General features: G+C 46.0%; 1 long non-coding RNA gene across 1 annotated transcript; it reads right to left on the reverse strand.

Moving 5' to 3' along the window:
- Positions 1-1,888: 1,888 nt before the first annotated feature.
- LOC117498842 lies at positions 1,889-2,435 on the reverse strand. Its single transcript, XR_004557614.1, has 3 exons — positions 2,336-2,435; positions 2,160-2,249; positions 1,889-2,068 (listed from the first exon to the last, which is right to left on the reverse strand). It is a non-coding gene; the product is annotated as an uncharacterized LOC117498842 (long non-coding RNA).
- Positions 2,436-8,283: the final 5,848 nt, after the last annotated feature.

Below are 8,283 nucleotides of genomic sequence, written 5' to 3' on the forward strand. Positions count from 1 at the left end.
ATCAAAAGACACCAGCTCATCTTTAATGTAAGCCGCCAAGCCACGCAGATAGGCGTCACACTGGGCTTCAGAATTCCAGTTGCTGAGGCGGCCCTTGGTGCGAAACCCAATAGCATAATCCACCACAGATCCATTCGCTGGCTCAGGCTCAGTAATCCTCCTGCAGCGTCTGGACCCACAGACACGGGTCCAAACACCTTGCGCAGCTCCGCGGAAAAAGCGGGGAAAGAAGAGCAGGCGGGTGTCTGCCGCTCCCATTCAGCTGTGCCCCACAGTCGGGCTTTCCCAGTCAGATGATTGACCGTGAACGCCACACGAGCTGCTTCAGAAGCGAAAGTGTGTGGCTGCAGCGCGAACAGGATAGAACAGTTAGTAAGAAACGGGCTGCAGCCCTCCGGTTCCCCGGCGTAACGCTCCGGAGTTCCCACCCGAGGCTCTGGGGTAAATCCCATCGGAGAGAATGCAGAAGCGGGTGCCGGCGGCATGGGAAGAGGCGCTGGAGCAGCCCCTACTGCCGCCGCTAGCTGCTGCACAGTAGCCGTTAGCTGCTGTAGCTGCGCAGCTAAATAGGTTAGAGTCTGGTCGTGTGTAGAGTTAGCATGATGAGCCTCGGTGGCCAGGGAGGCTATCGAGGCTTCCTGCCTCTGGAGAGCGTCCTCAACTCTCTCGAAACGGTCTTTAGGTGAAGAGGAGTGCGCTGGGTCCATGTTCTGGCCAGATCGTTCTGTCACGATCTTATGAAGGACCCAAATGCAGCACTCGAGAAACCAAGGAGTATTGGTAATGTACTTTATTGGTAATACTACCAGAGCAGAGGAATACCAGCAGAACAGTATCAGCCGGATGATGTGCAGGCCGACGAACCAGAGGACAGCGGGCAGAAGGTGAGTCAGGGCCGGGCAGAGGGTCAGGGAGCAGGCGAGGCGGTCAACGTAGGTACAGGCAGGGTCAGACAGCAGGCAAGGCAGGATAGTCCAGGGACAGGCAGGATCAGGGAACAGGCAGAGCAGGCAGGTCAGGGACAGGCAGGGTCGGAACCGGGTGGGCAATCTGGTGACAAACGCGTGAAAGACTAGCATGAAGACAAAGTACGATCTGGCAATGGGTGTGTGTCTGGTGAGGGTTTAAATACTGGCAGTAAAGCTAATGGGTGCAGAAGAGAAAGAGAGTGAGCAAAAACGTGGGTGTGGTTAACAGGTGAGACAGGTGAATGGAAAACTACTGGTGAATGATGGAGCAGAACTGTGACAAATGGAGCCGGAGACGTGGTTTCAATTTATCAAAAATATACAATTTTATTTAGCACAAGTCAATAGTTTAAAATGCAGGTTAAAACAGTCACACAGGGCTGTAGCACAAAGGGGAAAAATGAATTAGGGGCTGAGGCTTACCAGTGGGGGGATAGGGTCGACGAGTGAGTGGAAGGATCCCCAAACAAACCAAACTTAAATCACCCCAGTCATACGTGCAGGAAATCAAATCCCGGGGGAGCACATCACACACAAAAGAAGAGAGGAAAACCACCACCTTGGACACCAGCACCACCACCTTCAGCTCTCAGTAACTAAGTAGGGGAACAAAGAGGGAAATGCAGTTAATGGGGGCTAAATAAGTAAATCAAAGTAATAAACAAACACAATAGCAAATATGTTCTCATAAACAGATAACTTGTGTAAACATTTAAGAATGAAACAAATCACAAGATAAAAGGTTCAGTGAAACAAAATAAACAATTAACTAGAATAAAATAAACAAACTAATTTAAATCAAGTTGGCCCAAGTAAGGACAAGTTATAGGGGGGGAGTTAGCCCCAGAGTTCAATGACTTCCACACTTCGAGTGTCGGCCCAAGCAAGGCAGCAGGAAGGCGTGCAGTTAAAGTAGCACTTTAACTGGTGAGCGAGCCTCCGCAGTAGGCGACGCAAAGCTGGCCAGAAGCAGCAATCAGAAGCAGCAACACAGTAGCAGCAGCCCAAACATTTAGGCAGGATCAACAGCAGTTGTGCCGATAAATACACTTTATCCGGTGAAGCAAAACAGCAGATGTCCCTTAATCATTGGATTGGCCCTAGGTTTATGAATAAATACAAAGACAGCGTTAATATCAATAAAAGTAATGAGGTGGATTGACTAAATAGATCGCCGTACAGCGCACATACCGATCAGGCTTTCCTATCGATGACGCAGAGAGGAGAGAGCTTCATGCTTTCTATGGCTGCGTTGACAGGCTGCACCCGGAGGATCCACCACTAGGTGAGGCAAAGCAGGGCTAAGTATCAATACGCTGGCAAATTGCAGAACCTTTCCTGAAGCGAGCAATGCAACTGCAACATACCTGCACCGGTGGCGGAAGCAAACACGGCAAACACGCAAGTGGGGCGGGTCTGTGTACCAACAAACAAGAGACAGCCAGCTAGAAACCTCTGCCCTTTTATAGGGTGCCCCCTGGTGGTGACATGCTCACAAGAGGCAAAAGAGGAGAATATGCTTTCTAAGGGATTAGGACTCTCATCCTGCTACATATGGAAACGCTAGCAACTTAGTTAGCACAGTTAGCACTGTGTCAATGGCTTAGCAGTCCGACACAGTTTATACATTTAAACAGTCTTGTTTGATAAATACACAAATAACAATGCAAACTTACTGGATGTGTACCCGAATCTTCCCCTGCTCCAAACCGTCCAAACAAACTAGGAATAGCATCGTCCTTCAGTTTCAAATGCTGTGCATATCCGGCCTCAAACTGGGCAATGTTTTGGAAGCTTTCGTCTGTGAAATGCCGGTTCTTCGAACCTCTGAAGGAACAGTGTTAAAAAGAAATTTGAACCACTGACTTCGTCGTGGTTCTTCCGTCGGTAGGACAAACAGCTCAGATTTCTCCTCACATTTCAGGAAACAGGTCCTTGGCAGTGGCATGACTGGATCGATTGTGAACTGAACCAGAGCTTCCAACAGTAAATGTTAGGCTGGCAGAGGGTGCGGCCAGCGCCGCTGGGTGTGGCCATAGCTCTTCGGGATTGGTCCATTTCGTTCCGGGTACCGCATGACATCATGCGGTACCTGGAAGAATCAAATGGGCAGTGACGTATCTCCAACGAGACGTTTTGGGGAGGTATTTTCTGTGTTAGAGTTTTACTCGCTACAGGGTGTACTTTGAGGGTTTTGACTCTGCACACCGTTTACATGCATAAAAACCTTCATAGCACCCAAGGGGACAGGTAATAACCGGAAAAGCATGACATGGGAGCTTTAAGATCGATATTCAAAAATACAGATTCAAAATTGTACAAGTTGAAGCGTTTGTTTTAACAGTTTGCAAGAGCGCAGCTTTCAAGCAGAACAGGGGCAAACAAACTTAGCGGGAGTGTTTACGTGTTCGGCGTAATGACGTACAACGTCCTCGACAACTTCTGTAGTCCTATTCAGCACTTGTTAACAAGCATTGTTTTTCAGACACGTAAACTCTTCAAGAATCACCAGTGGGGTCACTGCTGATGTATTTAATGTCGGAGAACAAAACGTGATCCGTCTCTTACATTTGTGTCAACCACAGACCTTATTTTGAGCTATTTTCCCAAATCCTATGGAGAAATCCCATTGACTCTGAGACGAGGGAACCGGTAGTGGTTAAATGCTAACTCACTTCCGGGTTTTAGAACTCGTCACTGCACCACTCTATAGGCGCATGAAGTCAAAATGGCCAAACTTTTGAGAGAGCGAAACATCACAGATTACCCGTCATGCCTGGCTGTCAGAGCAGAAGTACCCGTATGTGCTATCATAGAGTTGAGTTGCCCCTTAAGCCCCGCCCCCCGAGCTCCCGCTCTCGGCTCAGTAGAATGAATGGAGAGAGAAAATAGATCTGTATTCGGCTTTTGGCCCAGTGACGTCACAGACTGATTCGGGAATTGTAGGACCGCCGTTTGGCCACTACGATCATTTGCTTGCAAGTCCGTTGCACTTCCTCGGGGCAGGAACCTCCGACTTCCAATGTTAATGGATTGCAGCATAAGAGACTCAACCCTTGCCAAGCCAGACGGGCCACCTTTTTTTTTATCGATTACATTTTTTCTGTCCTTCGTCCTGGTTTTTAAAACATTGGGCCTGATACTCTCTCTCTTGTGTCTTTGAATTTGAACTCCCCCCCCCACTAACTCTCACCTTTGTCACCTGTGCTGTGTACACTAGCCTCTCAGAACCTTTTTTCTTAGGGTAAACATTCAATCTGGGTGGAGTATTAACACAACACACCGCCAAGCTCCACCACAAGTCTTTCTCAGTTCCAGTACCTTCTGTCACATCCAGTTTATCAAGGTTCATCAACCTATTCCAGGAATGAATGCTGGTTACATATTTGCCTTTTCTTTGTGTGTTTCTATATTGGCTATGTGTCTACTTCATTCCCCAACATATAATCATAAACCTTAAAATAACAAAGCTTGTCACGCACTTCCAAAAACAGGTGATGCACCATCTGTATAAATGCCTAGGTTCCAAAAAAGAGTCACCTCAAACAACAGAGTGAACTCAGCGTAGACCTTCCTCTCCACGATGAAGATGATGCAGGTAAGAAAACACACACATATATAGGATTAAATGTCTCTGTCCTCTGCTAATAATCAATACAAGCATCAATACTTGGAGCTGTCTCAAACGTGATCAACTCTGGGCAAATTAATAACCATGAATAAACTCATGTATAACCATTAAAAACTGTGCAGGAAATCACTTCAAATGCTGCTGTAGGTATTTAAAATCTCTTCTCTTTTGCATCCAGGTGACATTATTCGTGGCTCTTCTTGGGTTTTTAGCCTCAGCTGCCACTGGCTCGAAGGACTTTCTGCCCATCGACTGCAATGATATCTATTGCCATGACAACACCAGCTCCAGTGGGGTGTACACTATCTTCCCCGGGGGTCCCGACACTCCCCTGCAAGTCTTCTGTGACATGAACACTGACGGGGGCAGATGGACGGTACATGGACATGTATTTCTAGTCCTGACCTACTCCCCCTCAGATGGTCAACTGCATATACTATCGGTTACGCGCACCCGGAAGATTCGGATGCAAGTTTTCAGCGCTTGTCCGTGCATCCATATGCTCGTTACTTTAAAACGTTTTGATGTGATTTAGGTGCCTTTTTCTATACAGTAGTATTTGCCACGACGTTGTCTTTAGACTTTCTCGACGATGTTCGTCGCATGAATAAGCGGCAGCATTAGGGCAATATCTGTGAATTACTCTCACACCCTACACACTACTGAAACCACAATCAGGTCATCTAAGATCTGCGGAGGCCTTCTCCCACCTGTAGAGTGGCTCCACGCTTCGGGCTGGGGCCTGCTTTCACCAGGCGTGTGCTGCTGTGCGGAGGAGGATTTTGCCGCGGCTGGGGCCTGCTCTCCACCTGTACTGGTTCTGCTGTTACGGAGGCCTGCTCCCACCTGTCGTGTGTTCCAGTGTCGTGTGCTGCTTGCTGAGGAGACCTTTTACCCCGGGGATACCACGGAGAGACCGGTGCGCTTCCTCGCTGCTGCTTTCGCCTGTCCTTTGCTGCTGTGAGGAGGAGGATTTTTGCCCCGGGAACATCGCGGATATTGTGTGCTGGTCTGGGAGGATGGCCCATATCGTGATTCTGCTGTGCCTGTTAACTGTTCTGGACTATGAGAAGATCTCTAGTCATCCTGAGAAGCCTACTGGATTCAGGTCTGTTCTGCCACCCGCAGTAGGCATCCCCTGCAAAGGGTCGGATGTGTTACACAAACATTTACCGGTCACCTTGTCGCAGACAATCTGCTCGACAAAATATGTTTGTCTTTTTTGTTTGCCTGCGATGATGGTTCTTCAGGACTGCTTCTCAAACTCTAATCAAACTCTCGCAGACTTTTCCGGTGATTCTAAAGTAGATGACAATGTGTGTGTGTCGATTAAGAGGAAAAGATGCCTGTTTTTTTTGTTGTTATTACTGTCAGGAAATGTTCAACCTAACCCTGGTCCGCCCAGTAGTAGTAGTCAGATCGCTACTCCTGCTGATTTTAAAGCTAGATCTGGGTTGGGTTTCATCCACTTGAATGTGCGCAGTCTGTTAGGTAAACTAGATTTTGTCCGCATTTGGGCAAGCTCGACTGACGCTGACGTCATTGTGTTATCAGAAACATGGCTAAATAAAACTATTTTGGCTTCTGACATATCCTTAAATGGTTATAATGTGTATCGTACCGACCGGCCTAATAAAGGTGGTGGAGTTGCCATTTATGTTAAGAATAAGTTCAGTGTAACCACATTGATCTCCAAATCTGTCAGTAAGCAATTCAAATTTTTAGCCTTAAATATAGAAGTGGCAAAGGGGCAACAAGTCATGGTGGTGGGCTGTTACAGACCCCCCTCAGCTATCAAGGACTCCTTGTCTTCACTAGCAAAACTTTTATCACAACTAGACTACAAGGAAATAGTGCTACTTGGAGATTTTAACTGGGACTGGTTAACTGCAGTATCAGAGGATTTTAAAAACCTTTGTATCTCTCTGAATGTTACTCAGATTGTTGACAGTCCTACTCGCCCTAACGTTAAGTCCCCTAATAAATCATCCCTAATTGATCTCATTCTAACTAATGTTCCCTATAAATACCCATCTGTGGGAGTATTTGCAAATGATGTGAGTGACCACTGTGTTGTAGCCACAATTAGGGACACTAAGGTCCAAAAGGTTAAACCCCGTATTATTATTAAGAGACATTTTGTGGAGCAGGGTTTTGTTCATGATCTGTTTGGGTTTGATTGGGGAAAAATCGATCTGTGTACTTTTAGAGTAAAGGGACGAGACAATCCTTGGTTTTCTGCTGAACTGTCCAGTCTCCTACATGAGAGAAACAAGGCCTGGGCAAAGGCTAGGAAATCAGGCTCAGAGGTTGAATGGCTGCGTTTTAGGCAACTAAGAAATAGCTTCACTTCACAGGTCAAAAGTGCTAAGTCGAAGTACTATTTGTCAGTTACTACAGAAAACCTAAATAATCCAAGGAAATTTTGGAAAGCCATAAAATCGCTATCCACCGGTGAGATCCGAAATGAGCTACCTCCGTGCATTACCACAGCATCTGGCACTATATCGGACAGGGCTACTATGTTAAATTGTTTTAATGAGCATTTTGTGTCCTGCGGTTTTATGTTTGATTCTGTGACTAACTCTGCTTCTGTGACTCTGAACAATGTGGTCTGGAAAACCCTTTCAGTTTTACTCCTTTTACTGTTGATGTTGTTCGTGAAGCTTTAACCAAGTTAGATCCTAAGAAACCGGCCGGCCCGGACAACGTAGAACCTTTCTTTTTAAAGATAGCTGCAGATTTTATTGCTCCACCTCTCACTACTCTTTTTAACCTCTCCCTCAGCACAAACACAATTCTAAAACTGTGGAAGTCAGCGTATGTCCTGCCTTTGCTGAAAGGAGGGGAGGCAACTGTTTTAAATAATTATAGGCCCATCTCTAAATTATCAGTTCTGGCTAAGGTTCTTGAACGCCTAGTGAGTGAACAGGTAAAGGTGTTTTTATGTACAAATGACATCCTGTCTAAACATCAGTCAGGCTTCAGAAAGCAACATAGCACCATCACTGCCACAATGAAAGTGGTGAATGATGTGGCGAGTATTTTAGATAATAAGCAGAGCTGTGCAGCTCTATTTATTGACCTTTCCAAAGCGTTTGATACCGTCGATCATCGCATCTTAAAGCAGAGGCTACTCAGTATTGGCATATCCAGCCATGCAGTGGGGTGGTTTGTGAACTACCTCTCTGAAAGGTCCCAATGTGTTCATTTTGATGGGCTGTCTTCTGAGTGGTTAAACATTACTAATGGTGTTCCTCAAGGTTCTGTTTTAGGTCCACTTTTATTCTCCATCTACATCAATAGTTTAGGTGAAAATGTCGATGGAGCAACCTTACATTTTTATGCGGACGATACCGTTATGTACTGTGCATGTCCCTCCATTAAGGAGGCTGTTGTTGAATTGCAAGCTGCTTTTAACATTATTCAGACTCAGCTCTCTGAACTAAAGCTTCTTTTAAATGTTGATAAAACCAAGGTAATGCTCTTTTCAAAAGCCAAAAAGACACCAGAGCCTGTTTTAGATATTTTAACTATGCAAGGAATAAAACTTGAAGTGGTTGCCTGTTACAAATACCTTGGTATCTGGCTTGATGATTGTCTCACTTTTAAACATCATGTCAATAACCTGCTTAAAAAACTGAGGGTTAGGCTAGGTTTCTTCTACAGGAACAAGTCCTGTTT

Source organism: Trematomus bernacchii, unplaced genomic scaffold (genome assembly GCF_902827165.1).
Source record: "Trematomus bernacchii unplaced genomic scaffold, fTreBer1.1, whole genome shotgun sequence".
NCBI classification, from domain to species: domain Eukaryota; kingdom Metazoa; phylum Chordata; class Actinopteri; order Perciformes; family Nototheniidae; genus Trematomus; species Trematomus bernacchii.